Source organism: Dipodomys merriami, unplaced genomic scaffold (genome assembly GCF_024711535.1).
Source record: "Dipodomys merriami isolate MVZ:Mamm:240054 unplaced genomic scaffold, mDipMer1.0.p SCAF_93, whole genome shotgun sequence".
Classification (NCBI taxonomy): Eukaryota; Metazoa; Chordata; class Mammalia; order Rodentia; family Heteromyidae; genus Dipodomys; species Dipodomys merriami.
In genome coordinates this window covers 1,254,274-1,275,752 of record NW_027206546.1, presented here as the reverse complement: position 1 = coordinate 1,275,752, position 21,479 = coordinate 1,254,274, and the positions used below count along the sequence as shown (strand labels likewise).

The 21,479-nt window shown below is 36.8% G+C and overlaps 1 long non-coding RNA gene and 1 other non-coding gene across 2 annotated transcripts in view; one reads left to right on the top strand and one right to left on the bottom strand.

Moving 5' to 3' along the window:
* LOC138821684 (uncharacterized) overlaps positions 1-18,422 on the bottom strand; it is a 38,242-nt gene extending 19,820 nt beyond the window's left edge. Inside the window, exon 1 of the long non-coding RNA XR_011370189.1 lies at positions 18,141-18,422. This is a non-coding gene — a long non-coding RNA (uncharacterized lncRNA). The remainder of the gene's footprint in view (positions 1-18,140) is intronic.
* LOC138821706 (U6 spliceosomal RNA) lies at positions 815-916 on the top strand. Its single transcript, XR_011370193.1, has one exon. It is a non-coding gene; the product is annotated as a U6 spliceosomal RNA (small nuclear RNA).
* Positions 18,423-21,479: the final 3,057 nt, after the last annotated feature.

The window sequence follows — 21,479 nt, the reverse complement described above, 5'->3', positions numbered from 1 at the left end:
AAGGAAAACAATGCTACAAATAAGGAAAACCAATACATAAATATTAATGATTAATAAAATAAAAAAAACAATTACCACTGTTTCCAGTATTTGTAATGTACTACATATTTGATTTATTATTTTCTCATAATTCTGTACATTTAAAACTGCCTAAGTCTATGATGTTCAACAAGAATTTTGTAGGCTATGAGTAGCCTTTAAATATTATTATTATTATTATTATTATTAAGATTATTATTTATGGTTCATCTCATCATTTGTATATGGTTTATACCATCATTTGTTCCTCACTAACATATAAAGTAAAGAAGCCTTTAAATTTTAACAGAAACTGTGCAGTTAATGTCTTAAATCTGCTTCTTTACACAAACACTTTGCAACTTCTCATTAGTAAAGCTTCTATAAACTCTGAAATGTACATATTTAGTAGTATGTACCATGAATATTAAATGCTTTATGAAAAAGTTTTACAACCTGCTAAATAGTCTTAATTTTTGTATATATGAGCAAATTCCCAAAATTAAACATATTTAAAACATTAAAACTTTTAACAAACCTTAACACTTTCTATAGTGTTCATTATGGCAGGTTCCTTGTACAGAATAATTGAATTCCTCCTCCTACACATCTGTTGAACAACAAATATTTGGTATTATTTTGTTTTTGACATGTCAAACTTGACTTTATTCTTAAATGTGTTCTTATGTAAGAAATACATGGTTCTAAAATTTCACAACAATTCTTTTGAATTTAATTTTTGTGGAATTGTCTAGGTTAAGAAAATCAATTACACTTTATGTATAAAAAATGTTCTGTGCTCAATTCAGTAGCACATACACTAACATTGGAGCAATAAAGAGAAGAATAGCCCCTGACTGAGGATGACACTCAATTTCGTGAAGCATTCTAGATTTTTAAAAGAACAGATGCTGGAGGGGATGTGGACACAAGGGAACCTTAATGCATTGTTGTTGGGAGTTTAAACTTGTTCGAAGACTTTGGAAAGTAGTATGGCGGTTCCTCAAAAGACTACAATAGAGCGCCCCTAAGTCCCAGCAATCCCATTTTGGGCATTCACCCAAATGATCACAAACAAGACCATACTAAAACTACCAGCAAAACTATGTTCATTGCAGCATTATTTACCAAAGCTAAGATACTGAACCAAACCCAAGGCCCCACAGTAAACGAATGGATCAAGAAAATGTGTGTGTGTGTGTGTGTGTGTGTGTGTGTATGTGTGTACTGGAATTCTATGCCTCCATCAGAAAAAATGACATCACCCAGTTTGTTAGGAAATGGAAAGACATGGAAAAAATTTTATTAAGTGAATTAAGCCAGGCCCAAAGAAGTGAAGTAAGCCAGACCCAAACAAAGATAGGTCCCATGGTTGCCTTAATTGCAATAACTAGTATGTGTCTGCTACAAGCTGAAAACATCATATAAATTGATGTTAGGCAAAATGAACCCCAAGATAAGGATACAAATGGTTTTCATTTCTTGCAATTGTTTCTAAGATATTTATAAGATGAATTCTTTGTTGCTTTGTATGTTCCTCCTGCAAGCTAAAGCCCCTGTTTTCACTGTATTTGATGTTGGTATACTTTGTGCAGTGGAAGGGAAACACAAGTCGTTTAAAAAGGGATGCAGGTGGACCCATTGCAACAATGAGATGAACAAGTCGTTATTTCAAAAAATGATTTTGGCCGGGTGCTGAGGGATGTGGACAGTGGGGGGGGGGTTGGGATGGGGGAGGGGTTGCTGGGTGTGGGGGGTGGGAGATGGGCAGGGATGGGAAGAGGAAACAAAGGAGGAGCAAGTGGACCCATTGCAACAATGAGATGTACAAGTTATTATGTCAAAAAATGAACTTTACAACTTTGGGGGGAGGAGGACAGGGTGGGGAAAGTGGGGGAGTGTGGGAAGGGATGGGAAGGGGAAACAAAGGGGAGGCAACAATGCTTGATAAGACATGTACTCGTTATCTTGCCCATGTAATTGTAACTCCTCTGTCAGTATTCTCACAATAAAAAAAGTGTACTCAATAACTCACGCATGTAATTGTAACCCCTCTGTATGGCATTTTCACAATAAAAAAAAAAGAAACATAGGTCCTGTGGTATCCCTTATTTGCAATAAATAATGCATATCTGGGATAAGCAAAGAAGGTATGGTAAGGTGAAAAAAAGGAGTAGGCAACAATGCTTGATAAGAAATGTACTCATTACATTTTCCATGTAATTGTAACTCCTCTGTATGGTATTTTTACAATTAAAAAAAAAGGAAAAAGCATGTGCATATGACTAGATAAGATGATGTTAAGGTAAATGAACCCCATGATAAGGACACTAGTGGTTTTTTAATTCTTCCTGTGGTTTCTAATATATTTATAATGTACAATGTGATTTTTATATGTGCATCCCCCACAGTTAAACCCCTGTTTTCACTGTATCTGATGTTGGTGCACCTCCATCTTGTATATACACTTCTCTAATTTGGGGATGGAAAGGGAAAAAACAAAATGGTTAAATAAGGATACAGTATGACCCATTGCAATAATGTGACGCACAAGATAGTATGTTGAAAAACGAACTTTACAATTTAGGAGGGTGGGGGACGGGACTGTACTTGTGGAGGTGGGTGGGAAGGGATGGCGGGGGAAAACAAAGGAGGAGGTAACAATGCTTGATAGGAAATGAACTATTACTTTTTCATGTAACTGTAACCACTCTGTACAGTACTTTTACAATAAAAATATAAAAATGTTATGGGATGGAAGAGAATATTTCTCCTATTTTACCCATATAATATCGTTAACAAAGAAATTAATGAAAAGCACTGATATGCAGATATTTTGAATAAATGTGTTTGTGTATGTGTGTGTGCGTGCCTGCTCATTTTCGTTCTCAGAGTTCGAATTCAGTGCATCAAGGTCCCGCTAGGCCATTCCTCTCTAGATGGATGAGCTACTATATAAGCTACATCTCCATTCTTGGCTCTTTGCTAGTTCATTAATTTTTTTAATATTTTTATTATTTTTTTTATTGTGAACATACTGTACAGAGGGGTTACAATTACATGGGCAAGATAATGAGTACATTTCTTATCAAGCATTGTAGCCTCCTCCTTTGTTTACCCTTCACATTCCTTCCCAGGCTCCCCCCACACCCCCTACCCCAGCCTCCCCCCCACACCAAAGTTGTAAAGTTCGTTTTCGACATGACAACTTGTACTTCTCATTGTTGCAACGTGTCCACCTGTATCCTTAAACGACTTGTTGTTCCCCTTCTACTCCACAAATTATACCGACATCAAATATAGTGAAAGCAGGGGTTATACTGTGGGGGAGGGATATACAAAGCAACAAAGAAATAATTTTATAAATGCGTTAGAAAAAATTTCATGAAAGAAAAAAACATTTAAATACATATGTAAGGGTTCATTTTCCTAACATCACATTATCTGACCTTTTCTGCTTGACTCATACATATACTAGATATTGCAAATAAGGGAAACCATGGGACCTATGTTTCTTTGGGCTTGGCTTACTTCACTTAATATAATTTTTTCCAAGCCTTTCCATTTCCTAACAAATGGGGCAATGTCATTCTTTCTGATGGAGGCATAGAATCCCATTGTAATTTTTTTTAAATAATCTCACGAATATTTTTTTGTCCTGATTGGCTTCCAACGGTTATCCACAGATCTCAGGTTCCTGAGCAGATACCCGAGTAGACAGGATTACAGGTGTGACCAACCAGCACAAGGTTTTCAGAATAATTTAAAAAGTAGACGAAAATTTACTTCATGGAGGCTTGTTTATCATCTCCCGCTTTTAAAGCATTTTGGAGTGATTATATGTGAATTTATTTCATTTTTGGATTCTTAAAAGACAGTAAGTGATGGTATTTAAACGTTTTAATCTTTTTTTTTTAATTGGTCATTCGGCATGAACTCTGGGCTTGGGCGCTCTCCCTGCATCTTTCAGCTGAAGGTGAGTGCTCTACCCCTTGAGCAACAGTGCCACTTCTGTTTTCCTAGTAGTTTATTGGAGATAAGAGTCTCACAGTCTTTCCAGCCTGGGCTTGCTTTGAAGCGCATTCCTCAGATCTCAGCTTCCTCTGTAGCCAGGATTATAGGTGGGAGCCACCAGCTACCGGCTAGTTTTAGTACCTTTTTTTTTTTTATTTTTTTGGGGGGTCCAGTCGTGGGGCCTGAACTCTGGGCCTGGGCACTGTCCCTTAGCTCTTCAGCTCAACGCTAGTGCTCTACCACGTGAGTCACAGTGCCACTTCCGCCTTTTTATCTTTCTTGCTTATGTGGTGCTGAGGAATCGAACCCAGGGCCTCATACATGCAAGGCAAGCGCTCTACCACTGAGCCACCTTCCCAGCCCTTTAGTACTTTTTTAAAATATATACTGGAACTGTGGAACAGAAGAAATTTGTCTCTCTTTAGACCTCAATTTATGAGCTCAGCTCTGAGCATGAAAACCCAATATCACCAACACTGTGTTGAAGACAAAATGTGACAGAAAACAATTACCGTGGGCAATAATTGCTATGCTATTATTTCTTGGACAGCATGAATATTGAGTTGAGAGAGTAAGGGAATGTAGAGGATTTTATCTACTTTTTTATAGCTTACTTTTTGAAATTTTGAATCATTTCCTTCCCCACTGTGTGTCTTTGGGCCATGCATTTAGTGTCTTTAATTACAATATTTTCTAACACTAAAATGGTACTAATATTAGAATTATAGCAAATGCTTTCTTAAGAATTAAGAGAAAAAAACTTGTGAAATACTTAACATAAACTTCTAGGAATAACAATTACAACTACAGGGGCAAGATAATGAGTATATTTCTTATCAATCATTGTTGCCTCCTTCTTTGCTTCTTGTTCCCATCGCTTCCCATCTCCCCCCACACTCCCCATCCCACAATCTCTCCCCCCCACCAAAGATGTAAAGTTTATTTTTCGACGTAAGGACTTGTACATCTCATTATTACAATGAGTCCACCTGCATCCCTATTTAAATGATTTGTTTTTTCCCTTCCCCTCCACAAGTTATACCAACAACAAATACAGTGAAAGCATGGGTTATACCATGGGGGATGGACATACAAATCAACAAAGAAATCATCTTATAAATATTTGAAACAATTGCAATAAAGAAAAAAAAACAATTGAATCCTTATCTTGGGGTTCATTTCAGCTAACATCAACTTATCTGACATTTTCTGCTTGTCTCAGACATATACTAGTTTTTGCAAATAAGAGAACCATGGGACCTATTACCTATGTTTTTTGGGGCCTGACTTAATTCACTTATTATAATTTTTTCTAGGTCTTTCCATTTCCTAACAAATGGGGCAATGTCATTCTTTCTGATGGAGGCATAGAATTCCATTGTGTATATATATATATATATATATCATATATATCATATATATATCATATATATCATACATATATATCATATATATATCATACATATATATCATATATATCATATATCTATCACATATATATATCATATATATCATATATATGTATATATATACATCACATTTTCTTAATCCTTTCATCTAGTGAGGGACATCTGGGTTTGTTTCATATTTTAGCCATGATAAATAATGCTTCAATAAACATAGTTGTCCTGGTAATGGACAAGGGTCTCATATCTAAAATATACCTGGAACCCAAAAAAATTAAATTCCCCAATGACAAATCCTCAAAGAAACAATGCCCAATAAATAAGTGAGCTAAAGACTTAAAGAGAAAATTTTCTTAAGAGGATAAAAGTATGGCCAATAGACACATGAAGAAATGCTCAACCTCTCTAGCCATAAAAGAAATGCAAATCAAAACAACATTGAGATACCATATCACCCAAGTTAGAATGGCTATAATCATGAACTCTAAAAACAACAGATGTTGGTGGGGATTTGGACAGAATGGAACCTTAATGCATTATTGTTGGGAGTGTAAACTTGTTCAACAGCTTTGGAAAGTAGTATGGAGTTTCCTCCAAAGACTCCACGTAGAGCTCCTCTATGATCCAACAATACCACTTTGGGGTATTTAAACAAATGGTCACAAACTAGCCAGCCGTTTTTTTTTAAATACTAAATAGTATGCAATCAGTATTACAAAAGCCATTACATGTAATGAGAAACCAGAAGGCATGTTCTCTATTGACCATGCTCTGCTTCAAAGTCAGCCAGGTGGATAACTTCTCATGCTGTAAATCAAACTGGTTTTATTATGTCTTGACAGTATAAAAACATCAGGGGCAGAATAATGACGGAATGTTGTAGACTGAGGTGAAGTCCATATGAAAATGTGCAAAACTGATGAAAACGTAAAAGTCTCTGAGTAGTATATTGTGTTTTACATCATTTAAGTTAAATTGCAAAAATAGGGAAGACCGAGAGGAATGAATTCTCTATTTGATAGCCAATCAAAGGTCCTTAGAAGATTGAACTCTTTCATCATTCTTGTAGAGGCATCATCAGATGAGAGGAACTCTATTGTTTATGTGCTTCTTTCCATTTATACTTCAGTTTGAAATCTGAACTACATGAGACTGAAAGAAACCTAGAAAAATTAGACACGCAGGCATGGAAAGAGCCAGGAACGAAAAATAAATAAAATACATATAGCCTTGTAAAAGGTCTAAATTTATTTATATAGTCTTAAGTGTAAACAAAAAATGATTTAAACAATATAATATTATTGAAAATTAAAAAATGTTAGGAGTTGCTTAATTTTTTTCTTTCTACTATATTGAATTAAGTATTGATTTTGTATAGAGAGATTAAAGATGAGATTAACAAGAAATGATTAAAAATGGACAAAAGTTCATAATAGACACATTTTCCAAAAAGTCCTGAAAAGCACCAGTTTGTTTACAAAGTTGTGTTTAATACCACTTCTATGCTAGGTTAATGCTTTGTGAACAGAAGTCATTATAGAAATGCAATTGAAAATTACTAGGATACTACTTCATAACTATAATAACTCTTATCAAAAAAATCAAAGGAACCAGGTATAGTGAAAAGGCTTGCAATTCCAAGCATTTAGCAGTTTGGAGTAAGAGGATTTGGGTCTAAGGCCAGTCTGGGGTTCTGCACATTGTAAAAACCTGCCCTTAAAAAACTCAAAATGTAATAATGTTGGTGAGAGTGTGAGAAAAGGAAATTTTCTACACTCTTGGTCAAAATACAGGTTAGTATTCTCATTTTAGAAAGTAATTTGCAGTTTTCTAAAGAAATGCAAAGTTGAAATACCATCTGACACAACAATCATTTGATTATTTCTCTCTGGGTAACTCGAAAATATATCTGTAGTTATTTGTTATTCACATTGTTCACAACAGCCACCCAGATATAAATAGCAGTTAAGTGTTCAACAACAGACTAATAAGGCAACTGTGGTGCATGCACAAATATATTTTTCTGTTTCATCTTTAAAATAGCAAGAGATTTCTCCAATTAGGCATAACTTACAATGACCTGAAAGATGTATTCTAAATGAAGAAAAATGTTGTCTTCTGATATTTATAAAACTACACACACACACACACACACACACACCAACCTCAATAATTATGAGAGAAATTTTTATTTAAAGTAAAGCAAACTGGAATTGCTGGGGCATTTAGGTCACAATGTAGAAGATAGTAAATATACAGGATGACCAAGTATACAATTTTAATGTACAACATGAGGATACAGAGGACAACACTGGCCTAAGATAGGAATGAAGCTAAATGAGTAGTTGTTCTTCCTAGTAGGGGCTGCTCTTTTAGATGTTCTTCCTTCAGTAATGGATGACATGAACGTAATTCTTTAAATATACCTGCCTGTTTGCAGAAATAACAAACAAGGTAGCAATAATGTTGTATGCTCAACATAGAACAAAATGTCAAATTTAAATACATGAGATTATCCTAGATGTAAACTATTAATTCCAAATAAGGGAAACCATAGGACCTAGGTTTCTTTAAGTCTGGCTTACAGAACTTAATATGATTTTTTCCCAAGATCTTCCATATCACTACAAATGAGGTGGTATCATTCTTTCTGATGGAAGCATAGTATTCCATGTGTGTGTGTGTGTGTGTGTGTGTGTGTGTGTGTGTGTGTGTGTGTGTGTGTGTGTGTGTGTGTGTGTGTGTGTGTGACATTCTCTTGATCCATTGATCTACTGAGGAGCATCTGGGTTGATTCCTTATCCTAGCTATGATAAATAATACTGTGATAAACATAATTGTTCTGGTAGCTTTAGTGTGATCTGGTTTGTGATCACTTGGGTAAATGCCAAGAAGCGGAATTACTGTGTAATAGGGGAGCATTATTGTGTACATCAAGGATAATCGTAGTAGATGAGAAGAATAGCTCAATAGCTATGTACATATGAGGGTGTATTGTGATTCCAAGGGAAATGATCTCCAAGATATTTTATTTCTTGTTGTTCTAAATGTAATATGTGATTTCTTTTTATCCTTTTGTGTTTTCCACACCTATCGTTTATCATCTGGAGTAACTGTATTTGATTTTGATACCCTGGATATTGTAACTATGTTGATCCGAACTAGTTAAGGGAAAGGGAAAAAGCAAAATGGTGAGACAAATGACAAAAGGGGGAACTTATGCAACAGTGATACTCACAAGACAATACGTTGGAAATAATCTTGGGGGGGGCATTGGGATGGAAGAGGGAGAAAAATGGGGGAACGGATAACAAGTTATAAAAGAAATGAATTCATTAACTTACTTATGTAACTATAACCCCTCTGTACATTAACTTGACAATAAAATTTAAATATAAAACATAAAATACATGATAGCAAGCAGCAATACAGGAGATGTGAGTGGGGAAATACTGTACTATACAAAGAAGAGTAAAACAGCTATGGACAGCAGTAATTTGACTTTAACTTAGGAAGTAATAAACTACCATGCAGATTTTCAGCCTCATGTCAGTTACTAAAAAGGGAAAACAAAATGTACAATCAGTAAACCAATAGAGATAAAATAGAAAACTAAACAATTAAGGTGAAGAAATGACTTGGACCAAGAATAAAAAATGACACAATTAGTAAACAAATAACAAGCTGGTAAGTTATAAAATATTACTAATAATTCTAGTAATGTTTTCTTAACCTCATAACTTGTTGGAACTATACTTCAAATCACAGTTTAATAGTATATCATTTTAAAATTAGGTTACTTCTAATTGATTTCTTAATATTGAATGTTTAATATATAATTTTAATTTCAGTAGCTATAGAAAAGAAAGTGAAACTATGTTTAATAATATATAGCATGAATTGTAAAATTGAGAAGCATTAGAATTTAAACGAATAACATCATTATTGTTTCATTTCTGTGAATTAATGTAATAATTCAAAGTGTTTTCTACACTTCGCTCTCATCTTAACATGAAATAATAAATTATTGCACATGACATCGTATTAGGTGGAAGGGTTCAGCACTGTGTTAATATTCACACCACACAGTACATCAGAGTTTGGCTCCTCTCATCTAGCTTAAATTGTGGAACTTTGATTTCTACATGCATGTTAAATTCTTGCCAAGGTGACATCTATAAAATTATAAACAATTATGTATATGAGGAGTGTTTCTGATGATAGTTAAAAGTCACATTCATTAATTAAATTTTATTGTTTTCTACCAAATAAATATTTATAGAGAGACTGAATTTCTGAGTTGAGGATTATTTTATATCCCTGCCATTGTTTCTATAGTTGGATTTAATTTTCCATAAAGGGTTAAGTGTATTATATTGGATATATGAAGGTAAACTGAATGTTTATTCTATCAATATTTTGCCACTTGTTTAATCCCAAGTTTAAATTATCCATATGTTTGAAGTAATGAAAATAACAACAGATATAAAAAAGATAAATCAGTGTGTAGTAGATAAGTATTTTCACCTTTATTTTGATAGTTGGTCCTCTTTTACCCTACAGAATATTATAAGGAAAATGTGCTCAAGGCTGACCACAACTGTAGAATATATGGTTTGGTCTATCATAAGAGAAGGAAGGATGGGGTACCTTCCTTCCAAAAGTCTGCTCCAAGGAATGTGATCTGTTTTATGTTGGTGACTTGAAAATGAACATTTTTCACAGTCAACCTTGAAAAGCCATCTTGATAGACCATTTTTTAAGTGGTTACATTGGATTATCCATGGCTTTGCAAGGATGCCGGATTGCCTCATTTTGAGACAATTAAAATAGGAATTTATTCAGCTATTCTTTGTATCTTTAGGAAAAAATCCCATTGACTCTAGGTCTGGGGATCAAAGGGGTCCAGAGAAGCTACTACCATGAATAGTAATCCTAGGCCTCTAAAAACAAAACAAAACAAAACTCCAGTAGGAACAGCAACTCAGGGCAACTATCACAGCCTACATGAAGTCAGACAAAATACGGAAGCTGAGAGTCATTTATCTGATAACTAATATATTTTAATGAGGCAGACTGAAATAAGACTTCAGAGAGAGGGTCAAAAGACTGATCAGAGAGACTAATATTGGTCACATGAAGATTGGAAAATACAATTCCTTGTACAGTAAATAAATCTTAGAAAGCCTGTGCATATAAGAACAAGACAGCAGACCAAATTCCAGATATGTGCATTCTCTTAGAGGTCAGCTTAATGAATTATTAATGGAAATCTTTGTATTCTTAAACATTTGACCACATGTAGGAGAAGGCCAATTGCTGAAGAGAAAGAAAACATCATCACTCAATTACGAGGTCCAATATCACATTAGGAAGGAATCAAGCACAGATTTGTAATAAAAAGAGAAAAAATATTCCAAATGAGGGTTTCATTTGTTTTGATGTAACAGTTTCTGATTTATGTGCTAGCAAATACCATACAATTGATCCATTCCCACAGCTGAGTTGATATTTACTGCAGTATTCCCACATGAAGGAAAAGAGAAAATTTAAAAATGTCTGATGAAATGAGTTGAGGGTGAAGTGTTCTAATAGTGATATCTGAGCTTTAGACATAGATGAAGAGGGGGATTTTCTTTTTTAAAAATCCCCCATTTTTAGCCTGGTGCCAGAGGCTCACAGCTGTAATCCTAGCTACTTAGGAAGCTGAGAACTGAGGACTGCTTTTCAAAGCCAGCCTGGCAGGAAAATCCCTGAGACTCTTATGTCCAATTGAGTTGAAGAGCTCAGAGACAGTACACAAGCCCAGACTTAAAGCCCCTCGACCAAGACCAAAAAAAATCTCCCTTTTGTTGGACTGCCTACATCTTTTCCTAACATTCAACAAAGAAGCCATTTTATCACCCACAACATTTAAATCCTGTCCTAGCTACTGCAAATAGAATGGTTTGTTATCTTATGTCAAAAAGTTCATATTTTCGGGATCAAATACCAGCAATGGTAACATTTTTTCCAGTCCTTGAACTCTGGGCCCGGGCCCTGAACATGGTTATGTTTGTAGCGTTAATGTGAGCTTGTTTATTTATTGGATTACTGCCCATGAGGGGAATTACGGAGTCATAAGAGAGAACTATGTTTAGTCTTTTGAGGAAACTCCATACTGTATTCCAGAGGAGTGGAAGAAGTTTAACTTCCCACCAACAGTGTAATAGAATTCCCAATTGGAGACGGGTGCTGGTGGCTCACGCTTGTAATCCTTACTACTCAGGAGGTTGAGATCTGAGGATCATGGTTCAAAGCCAGCCCAGGGAGGTTCCCAATTGGTTACACCCACGACAGCATTTGCTATTATTAGTTTTCTTGATAATGGCCATTCTAACTGGGAAGGGGTAGAATCTGTCTTGTTTACTTGTAGATTTGTAGGCACCTTCTAGCTACTATAAATGAATGAATCAATGAAACCTCTATTTTTCTGCATCTGCATTCCTTTCTCTTACCATAATTTTCCCAAGCCTTTCATTTTCCTTAAAACTGGTGAAAAGTCATCCTTTCTAATGGGTGAATAGAATTCCAGTGTGTGTGTGTGTGTGTGTGTGTGTGTGTGTGTGTGTGTGTGTGTGTGTGTGTGTGTGTGTGTGTGTGTGTGTGTGTGTGTGTAAGATGACTGTAGGCCCATGAGTTCATTTTTAAGCCTAATTTTTCATCTGTAATTCTCTAATTTCATATTAAATTTGGATTGCTTTCTCTACTGCATTGAAGAATATTGTTGGGATTTTGATGGGTAGTGCATTGTCAATTGTTTGGGGGCAGTAGTGCAGTTTTCACAATGTTATTTGTGAAAGCATTGAAAGATTTTTCATTTCCTTGAATGTCCTTCAATTTCCCTTTTTAAGTTTTTAAATTTTCACAGTAGAGGTCCTTACATTTTTGGTTAAATTAATTCCTAGTTTTGTTGTTGTTGTTGTTTTGTTTTGTTTAGATTTGAGTTGATTTTGAGGCTAATACATATGAGATTGTTTTTTGGATTTCAACCTGGATGTTCCCATTGTTGGTAACAAAGAAAGACTACTGATTCTTGTGGGTTTTATACCCTTGCTACATTGCTAAAGGTTAGCAACACCTTTACTAACTTGAGGAAGGTAGGTATATGGTCTCTAAATACAGGATCATTTCATCTGTACAAAGGGATCATTTTACTTCTTCCTTATTTGGATCCCCGTTATGTTTTTCTCTTGCCTATAGCTCTTGCTAGAATGTCCACTACTATATGGAAGAGTAGTAGAGAGAGTGGACATCCTTGTTTCATTCCAGATTTTATTTTATTATTTTTTGAGTTTGCAAAATCTGGTTTAAATCAAACTGAGGAGCACATTGTGAAAATACATATACATAAAAATCTAATAAATGATAGATAAACAACATATTACTTTACAATAGAATAACCACAAATTTGAAGGCTCAAATTGAGTCTGTCAGTTGTAAATACAATTTTATATTTGGCTCCAATGGCTACTGAATTTCAAATGGTGCCAAGTCCTTCCAAAGCACTTCTTGACCCCCTCAGCCTTGGGCGGAGTTTCACCACAGTCTCAGTCGAAATCCCAGTCATCCCTTCAACTCTTGGGGCCAATGGAATCATTGGTATCCAAACACAACTGGAGGCCAGGGATTTCCAGTGGCCAAAAGTTATTGCACAGAGAACTCCATTGTAAGCCAGACTCATGGCTAAGAAGGTGTGAGATTAGCCCTTTAAACAGTGGTGTAGCATTAACCTGGTCTATGTTAAGAAATAGCTCCTTAGTGAGAATGTACTAATTACTAGTTGTCACACCAACAGAAAAAGGCAACATGGGAGCTTCACATTTCACATGAAAGATGAGCATTAACTGGGTCTGGCTTCACTCACGTAGAGTGATTCTTTTATTTTAGACCTAAGAGAAAATGAGTTCATAGCAGTCATTTCTTCACATAAGATTTGTGTAGCATTAAAATTGTTTAACGCTAATGATGAGGCCATGCAGGTAAAAAAATGTGTGATTCTCCACTGCCAAAACAGAAACACCCCATTTCGACTCCTGTCCAGTTTCCAAATTATATATATATATATATATATATATATATATATATATATATATATATATATATATATATACATACATACATACACCTTTGTTATTGCACATCTTTCACACAAATCTGTGCATGTATTTTATATAATATATATTTAAATACACTACACATAAAAAGACTATGGCACTTTACAGAATACATGTTTACACCACAAATGTTTGAAATGATACAAAACCCTTAAATTATTTAATGTAACATTGTGAATTAAAACACAGGTTTAAAGCATCCACAGACTCCAAGACAAACATTTCTGCTTTAGAATTTATTGAGAAGCCCAGCTTATCACAAATCTTCAAGAAACAGATGCTAGAAAAATTAATAAGACTTTTCTGGTATTAGCAATTGTGTTATTAGAAAAATAGTTGTGGGTCAAGTGGTTTTTAAAGAGCTGTGTAGAAGAGTTTTAGTCTAGAATTCATTCCAGATTTTAATGTCTTCATGTGTCCACTGTTAGGTACATTCTTTGTCATATGCATAATCTGTATAATATTGAGGAAAGTTGCATGCATTCCTAGCTTCTCAGACCTTTTAATCATAAAGGAGTATTGGAGCTTATTAAAAGATTTCAAAATCCATATAAAGATCATGTGGTTCTTGTCCCTGCTTCTGCTGATGTTGTGTGTTACATTTATTGACAAGTATGTTGAATCCAATTGTACCCTACGATGAATCCTGTTCATTATACCTCAAGCAGCACCATTGGTTGTTACTGGAAGTAACGGTTACTGGATGTGGAAACTGATCCCAGGAGAGGAATGGAACATAGAGGAATGACAAAGTTCAAGTTAATATGTGCTTTCCTTTTTACTGTACAAGAAAACAATCCCAAGGCTTGAAGGAAACTCTGTCCCTGACTTTTTCGAGTGTGTTATTTACTCATATTAAACTTTTCTGTAAACTTTTAGTTGAATATTACAAAAAGAAATAATGTGTTATTTGAAGGCCAGCATAGAACAAAAAGAAATAACATTGTTTTAAAAGTGTTCTCCTGCAAAGAAACAAAGACATGAAAATTTTAAAATGCCTTATGCGTGGATATTTCGTTCCTGTGATGATCCTTTTGTTGCAGGAGTCAGTTATCAATTACTTAGTATGGTCCTGAGTTCTCCTTAGCAATAAGGATTCCAAAACGCAGAATCCAGTGAGAATGATCAACAAAAGGAGCCCCTTCTTTTAAAAGAGTATTCTTTTAAGGAGGGTCCCAAAGAAATATCTCTGTTGCTATTGTTTGCTTGTTTGTTTAGTTTGTGCTGGTTGTGGGGCTTGAACCCAGAGGCTGGACCCTGTTCTTGAACAGTTGCCTTTCCTGCCCACCTGCCCCCAAAGCCAATACTCTACTGTTGAGCCAAAACTCCACTTCTGGATTTCGGGTGTTGAATTAGAGATAAGAGTTTGACAGACTCTCCTGCCTGGGTTGACTTTAAACTAAGCTAGTAAGAAAGCTATGTGATATCAACTGTATAGACTTCTCTTTTGAAATAAGAAATATTAGATGAAGTTTATTGTAAAGCTAATATTTGACAATTTTTAAAAGAAGAGATTATGTCCAGCAAAAAAGCCATAACTTAAATAATTCAGCAAAAATAGGTACACTGAATCATTTTGGAATTATTTTTTCTGCTTGGAAAGATTATTGAACTTGTCGTTCCTTTTGTGGAAACTTAAAGTCACATTTCACTTTTTTTGTTGGTCGTGGGGATTGAATTCTGATCCTGGGCATTATTCCTCAGCTCTTCAACTCAAGTTGAGCACTCTACCACTTTAGCTCCAGCACCACTTCTGGGATTCTGGTGGTTAATTGAAGAAAAAGGTCTCATTGACTTTCCTGACCAGGCTGGTTTTCAACCACAATCCTCTAGTCTCAATCTCCTGAGTAGCTAGCATTACAGGCGTGAACCATCAGCACCTGGCTCATATTTGCATTTATGTGCACTTAATGACACTATGTAGACAAAGTATGGAAATTTGAACCAAATGATGACATTGCAGCTTTTCAGAAAAATTGAGATAGCAATAAATATGTCCTCCTTTTCCATGTTGTTACATTAATGACTCATGAGACCCTTACATTAACATCCTCTGCCATCTGTATAGGTGTATTTAGTATCAGGAAATGTTCATAGAGAAAAATAGAAAGACTGAGATTTTTAGAAAGCAAAGGAGATTGAGTAGGAAAGGACAGCACAGAAGGAGATACATTTATCACACAGATATTAAGAACTAGCCTAAGTCATTTAGACTGCTAAATGCAATGAGGAATAAGCTTAGTTGATAACTAGTTCTTCAATAACCAAAAATGGTTCTCAAGAACAGTTTCTGGTACACCTTAATTACTATCATTTATTCCTTCCATCGAGTTATTCCTTCTATTCTGTCACAACTGTTAATTAGCCTCTGCGTTTTTGGTACCATGATTGACCAAAAAGATTTCCAAATGTCACTTAGACTACCCTTCTCTCTGTGATTAGCAGTGACCACACAAAATCCTGGCATCAGTTGCTTTGACCTAATGATCAAAACTTTTTTATCAACAGAGTATGCTATTATAAGTAAAGTACATGAATAAGGGACTATTGTCAGGTGTCAGTATGGAAGGAGCAATTATATGTTCAAAGTATGGTTTCTTTATTTTGCATTTGCTAATTAAATGGTTTTTTTTAATTGTGAAAATACTGTACAGAGGAGTTACAATTACATGTGTGCAAGATAATGAGTACATTTCTTATCAAGTATTGTTGGCTCCTCCTTTGTTTCCCCTTCCTATCCCTTACCATCCCTCCCATCTCTACTGCACCCCCCTCCAAAATTGTAAAGTTCGTTTTTCCACATAACGACTTGTACTTCTCATTATTACAATGGGTCCACCTGTATCCCTATTTAAACGATTTGTGTTTTTTTTCCATTCCCCTCCACAAATTATACCAACATTAAATACAGTGAAAGCAGGGGTTATAACGTGTGTGTGGGGGACATACAAAGCAACAAAGAAATCATCTTATAAATATATTAGAAACAGTCACATGAATGAAAAAATATTTGAATACTTTTTTTTATTGCCAGTCCAGGGGCTTAAACTCAGGGCTAGGGAATTATTGCTGAGCTTGTTTTTTTTTCTCAAGGCTAGCACTCTACCACTTCAGGCACAGCACCAATTCCAGTGTTTTTCTGTTTATGTGGTACTAGGGAATTGAACCCAGGGTTTCATGCATGCTAGGCAATCACCGTACCATGAAACCACATTCCCAGAATCTTAAATGAATTTCTTAAGAAAGCATGACATTTTGATTCTGTAACTATGTATCATAATTTTGGCCAGGTGCTAGAAAATGATGTAGAAAACAATTCAATATGAGAAGTCCAGTAAAGCTGGATGGAAATGAATAACCGTCATGGTCTAGCCAGGGTACAGAGGAGCTTATTTCATGGAGCTGTTTCAACAGGCTGAGTGAGACAGCTCCTGACCCACAGCCCATCTCCAGAATGAGAGGGCCACCATGGGGTCTAGCCACATGGAGACAATGGGCCACCTCCTCCAGCATACATTCAACCAGTTCATGTGAGAGAGAGGGAGAAAGAAAGTGAGAAGTACACTTAAGCCCTGTGCCGGTGGCTCAGAACTCTAATCCCAACTACACAGGAGTCTGAGAAATGAGGATCATGGTTCATAGACAGCCCAGGAAGGAAAGTCTGTGAGACTCTAATCTCCAAAGATCCACCAGAAATCTGAAAGTGGTGCTGTGGGCTTAAGTGGTAGAGTGATAGTCTTGAGCTGAGGAGCTCCTGAACAGCACCCAGACCTAGAGTTCAAGCCCCATGACTGGCAAGAAGTGGACTTCCCACTACAAAAAGTGGACTGAACAGCACCCATTTAACTAGGGAGCGTGGTAGAGAAGTCAGGCCTAGCTTCCTGTGAACTTGAGGTCATAAGTAGGTCACCCAGCTTCTCCATGCTTTGTTTTCCCCAGTTGCAAAACTCAACACAGTGAAGGATACCCTTCCTCATGGGGATAGGGTAATGATGAAAGAGAGCCATGTTTTGTTTCATAATCCCACACCGGTTGCCCCATTCATAACAGGGGCCACCTGAACCCTTTCCAGGTATCTTCCTGTCATATGCTCACAGAATTGGCGAGAACATTACCTGAAGGCCACTCCCTCTGTGCCTAGCCATGTTTCAGAGATCTCTATATATAAATCCCTTGTTTCCTCACAACTGTCCTGTGAAGAGACTGAGTTCCAATGGTTGTGGCCTACCCAGAGCTTTATCTGTGGTCAAGAATCGGCTGCCATGGCCTAAGATTTTGTGATATCCATCCAAACTGATGACTAAGCATGGCTCTACATGTCTACCATCCCAACTACAGAGGACCAGGACTGGTGGAGCATACATGTCACAGATAGGAGGACCGCCTGAGCTCAGCCCAGCCTAAGTATATATTGTTTGTTTCTCAGAAATGCACAAGACAGAAAGGTGGCTCCTCAGAGCCAGGGAGAGGAAACAAGCAGGGGGTCATTGTGCTCTCAGAGGGGTTTCTGACCCGAGTTGGGAATGGTGTTGGGGCGGCCACTCACCTGTGCTGCTGGGAGACGCTTTTGGCAGCTGATCCAGGTAGAGCAAGCAGGGATGGCTGTGGCATGGCAGACACATGGACCCAGAGCAGAGGACCAGGGGCAGGGACCAGGTCAGGGCCTTAGGCCCGCTGAGATTTGAAATCCAGTACCACAGGAAGTGGGGGAGGAGGGTGGGACATGTCAATTTCCTACTATTCTCTAAAGTTACCTTGAGTATCTTGCTCACCACTCAGCCACCTCTACCTTCCTTAACTGCTGGTAGTGGTGTACTAAAAGAGGGAATCTAGGTGCTACCAGGCATCATGGAATGTGGGCGTTGACACCATTCTTGTATCCCATTGGTCACAAAGAAACATGAAATAATGGGGGTGTGGCTAGAATCCTGTGATGCAATCAGCATGGGCAGAGTCAAGTTGACAGGGGCTCTCCCAGCCTTTTTCCCAGGGAACTCTGTCCCATTCAGTTGGGGACAAGAGGGAGACCACTTTAGCTGGATGGCTACACAGATTGTTATTTATGTCTGTTTGTTGCCAGTCCCGAACCTTGAACTCAGGATCTGGGCACAGTCTCTGAGCTGCTTTTGCTCAAGGCTGGCCCTCTACCACTGGAGGTACAGGGCTTCTGGCTTTGTTGGCACTGAAATTGGACAGGGTCTCAAGGACTTTCCTCCTCAGGGTGATCTTGACCATGATCCTCCCATCACAGCCTTGTAAACGTCAAGGAGGAATGTTGATAGCCACTGGTGCCTGCCTAATCATTGGTCTTGCTGATGTTCTTGGACAGAACAGTGAGTTCCCTGTTCTCGGGTTTAAGCGGGGGGAGCTAGAACCCAAAGTTCGAATCCTGGGGCTGCCACCTCCAAATGGCAGGAGATCCTAAGACACTCATTCATATCCATATGAATACAAATGGGATGGGATGTATGTCATGATTGAATGGGCAGTTCTTGAATGATTCTAGGATAAAATTATACATAATTATAGGACACTAATCGATTTTATTTAATACTTTATTAAGCATTTAAACAATCACATTCATAAAATGGAGGAATAATGAAATACCTAAGAATTGGGCCTCACATACTATAAAGGTGCCATTTTTCTGCCAGGACAAGTATTTGAATTCATGGTCTGGTTAACACTGTTGTACTGTGTAGGAAGGGGAATCTGGCCTCCTTGAAGTCAAGAAATTCAAGTCTGTTCCTTAGGCCTGAAATCGATCCCCACTATTCATGTACAATTTAAATATTTGATTTATATTTATATACATACGTTGACTCCATATTGCATTCAGTGTAGTTATTGTATTTTTTTGTTTTATTTATGTATTGACCATTTATTTTACTGATTATTATGACACATAGAACATTGGTTACACATTGGGCCTCACATACTATAAAGGTGCCATTTTTCTGCCAGGACTGGGATTTGAACTCGTGGTCTGGGTAACACTGTTGTACTGTGTAGGAAGGGGAATCTGGCCTCCTTGAAGTCAAGAAATTCAAGTCTGTTCTTTAGGCCTGAAATCGATTCCCACCTATTCATGTACAATTTAAATATATGACTTATATTTATATTTATATACATATGTTGACTCCATATTGCATTCAGTGTAGTTATTGTATTTTTTTGTTTTATTTATGTATTGACCATTTATTTTACTGATTATTATGACACATAGAACATTGGTTACATTGATTACATAGGATATAGGCCTGCATATGTATTCCACTTCATATCTGACACCAGGACATTCACAGAAAAGGAAAACGTGTCAGCATCAGCTTCTTACTCAACGATTCATTGGGAGTGCTGGTATCTGAACTCATGGCCTACAGGGCCAAATTCATGAATGGTTGAGTGTGAACACGCCTTCCTGGGGCAAACTGAGCTGACAGGCTGTTCCCAGGACCTGAGATCGAGCCCAGGAGTTAACAAAATATGAACAGATTGAGATGCAGATGACAGTATACTAATAAATATATATCTTTATAGAGTGCCAGAGATGTCTATATGTTATTGTTATAAGACTACATTCCTACCAATTCTTGGGTATGTATTATGTGTCCATGTAATTAATGTTATTGTTTTCATCGTTACACTATTAATTAAATCAATCAGTGTCCTGAAATTATTGTGTTCCTGTAAATAATAACATTCTTTTAATGCTTCATAAATATTAAATAAAATCAATCAGACTCCTGAAAACACTCTTTAATTTTATAGGAGCATCATGATTAACTCTTTCAACTGTGAAATTGACAAAATTCCATTGTTATTCCTATGGATGGGAACCAGTTTCTGCCATTGGTTGGTCAGGTCCTATGTTGCCACGTGGGCCTATGGCTTCCCTAATAGTCCGCCAACCTTCAGCAATGCAAGGTGAAGTACCCTTTGCAACAGTGTCATTCAGACCTAGGAGGGTTACCGTGCAAAGGAAGAAAACGTAAAAAGGCCACATTTTTTCTGTGCATTGTTTTCCCTGAAAGGCCTGATCCCATTAGCAGCTGTGGGTCCAGTGGCTACATCCCAGCCTAGAGTGATCAAAGCTGAGGTAGAATTGCCACTACCTGAGTTCAAGCCCTCTGCTTGACAAAATAAATAAAACCATACAAACATGCATACATGCATACATATATACATACATACTTACATACATACATACATACATACATTAAAAATATTTAAAATATTATGAGGATCCGTGGCTTGTAATTCTTGCCATTTTTTTCTGCCAGGCCTGGGATTGGAACTCAGGGTCGAGGGAAATCTGGAGCACACTGGGGGATGGGAAGATCACCATCCTGGAAGACAATAAAGGCCTGTTCCTAGGGCCTGAATTCAAAAATAATATTTGTATACATTTTAAAAACATGATTTATATTTACATGCAAATGTTTACTGTATGTTGTGATTAGTGTATGCTTTATGTTTTATTTATTTCTTATGCATTTGAGTAAGTATGATTACACATATAACATTTTTTGCATCCTATTACATAAGACATAGATTTGCTTATGTATTCTACATCATTCCTGAGGCCTAGGATTTTCATCGATAAGGAAAACAGTGGGACAATTGGGTTTTCCCACAAGATTAAGTTTTTGCCAGTTCTGTGCCTTGAACTCAGGGTCTGACAGGCCCACTTCATGAAAGGGTAAATGTTAGCACACCAGTCTGATGCAAGTGAAGTTGGTGGGCCCATTTGAGGACCTGAGATCAAGACAAGGAATGGCCAATATATAAACAGATAGATGTTTAGATTGCAGTGTGTGTGTGTGTGTGTGTGTGTGTGTGTGTGTGTGTGTGTGTGTTTGTGTGTGTGTGAGTGTGCATGTGT